We start from the raw sequence: 2,457 nt of genomic DNA on the forward strand, positions 1-2,457 counted from the left end.
GAGGGGGTCTGACTCTGGTGTGAGAGTTCAGAATGTACTCTGGGGTGAGAGTTCTGGTGGTCAGTAATTTTCCTCTTTCAAAATCATCCCGTAGAACCCTGCTTGTTTACTTTCAAATTCATGGCCTCTTTTTTCTATAAATGTTGTTATACATTTTTCTATAAATGTTGTTATACATACACACACAAAAACACACACATTCACACACACACACACACACAGTCAAAGTTAAATGCTACAGGCTATTATTTGTGGGAGATAACAAGCCACGTGTTTTTGTTCCTTAAACAATTGCTCCTGGTGTGTTTAATCCAATGTACGTGAGAGGTACATGTAATTAGAGGTACGTGTAAGACTCCAGGGAGCCTTAGCTTACAGGGGATCCCTGAGTGAACCACGTGGAGCCAGGATCTATGCAAAAAGCAAGAGGAATTTATTGTTCCAGTGCACTGGGATCATCCCAGACCTAAAGGAGAGGTGGGGACCCCCCAACACCCATTTGGCAAGTTTTTATATGCTTTCCAGGAGCAGAATAGAGCATCAGCAACTAGGCACAATATGATTGGCAGAACAGTGCACCCTTTAAACTGGTCTTTAGGGAATGAGGTGACAAGGACTTCCCTTGTCTGAGGTGAGCAAGGTCAGTCCTGTGGAATGTGTCTCTACCCGCAGGTCAGTCCCTACCGGCAGGTCAGTTCCTGCCCCATAGTCAGAGAAATGCTAATTAGCCTCTCCCTTCCAGAGGGGTGTTTCATGACCTTCCCAAAGTTCCTATGCCGACCTTTTCGGATGCAGGCAGGACATACATAGGCTGGAAGTATGTTAGGATATATGCTCTCTCTGATTGGACCTGATGGGAAATACTGTGGCCTTTTTTGAACCTCCGCAAAATGTGACTGATGGCCATTTTCTGGAAACCCAGGAATGGACCTGGCCAGAGTCCATCACACTGGCTAGTTTTAAATTAAAGCTTGCTTCAAATTTGGCTCAAAATTGTGATAGTCTTATTCTCCCCTGGCAAGATTAATAATACATATCAGTACACACAAGCTGCTGAGCCTATCTTTCTAGTGTTACTTCTGTGTGTTCTCAGGGCAGACCATTTGGTATTGGATAACCAGTTGGTATGCTCTTCCCCGGGGAGACTCTGTTCTCAGCATTCCTCAGTTGCTTGTGGTTCTTTGTAAATGACAGACCTCCTGGGCATAAATATTTTAAATTTTTGTGGTGCCTGAGCTGGACATTGGCACATGCCTTTAATCCCAGCACCTGGGAGGCAAGAGGCAGGCTGATTTCTGTGAGTTCAAGGTCACTCTGATCCTACAAAGTGAGTTCCAGGGCAGTCAGGGTTATACAGAAACAAACGTTTCAAAAAGCCAGACAGACCAAGAAACCAAAATAAAACAAAACAATTGTGGTGATTTTGTGCATTAAGTGTCCTTTGATAATGTGCCTTAACTGCATGGCTGTGGTTTGTGCTTTTTCTGTAGGACGTTGCACATGGTTATTAAATCAAGGATTTATTACAAAATCTATGAACACTTCAGAGGTGGAGAGTTTTTGAGATGTCTCAGTGGGTAAAGGTACTCGCTGCTACACCTGATGACCTGAATTTGATCTCTGGGACCCACGAGAGGGAAGGAGAGTGAGCCTCCTCAAAGCTGTCCTCTGACCTCCACACCCACGCACATCCACTCGGGACACTCGCACAAAGTCAGCTAATTAATTTTAAAACCACAAAGGGGCTGAGATGCTTTTGTGTACAGTGCTGGTGATGAAGCCAGGCCTTTATGCATGCTAAGCACTCCTGAGCCCCACCCTCCAGCATGAAACTGGTTTTCCTTTCAACAGTCTGGACTATTTATATTTATTTTTCTCTTTGAGTCCTTTCTGTTGGGATGTCCATCTTTTAGTTCTCAATTTCCAGAGAAGTCTTTATATACTGGAAAAATTGACTTTTTCTCTGTAGTGAGTTACAAAAAAAATTTCCCCAGGAGAGTAAGACTCCCCATGTTCTCAGGAAAAGATTGATTTTTCAGTCTATATCCATGGTAACAAGTAACACGAGGACAGGCTGTAAACCTAGCTAATCAATCAATGACATCTGGGTTTATAGAATACACCTCTGAAAGCTGAATGACAATGAGCACATGACCTTCAAGGTAGGGTGGAGGAGGGTTTGATTGTAGGTATGACAGAAAGTACAGACACAGGCGTCTGGACTGAACGGGTCCATGAAAGAAGAGAGAGGAAGAGAAGAGAGATGAGGACAGAGAGAGAGAGAGAGAGAGAGAGAGAGAGAGAGAGAGAGAGAGAGAGAGAGAGAACACAAACAAGGGATCAATGTGAGATAGATGGTAAATTCTGGGAGGAGTCAGGTCCTGAGGGAGCCTAGAGTTCTGAGCACGCACTTTGGTGTGCTAATAGATACCAAAGTCAGCCATTTGTCCTAGGTTT

The sequence above is a fragment of the Mus caroli genome, chromosome 16 (genome assembly GCF_900094665.2).
Source record: "Mus caroli chromosome 16, CAROLI_EIJ_v1.1, whole genome shotgun sequence".
Classification (NCBI taxonomy): Eukaryota; Metazoa; Chordata; class Mammalia; order Rodentia; family Muridae; genus Mus; species Mus caroli.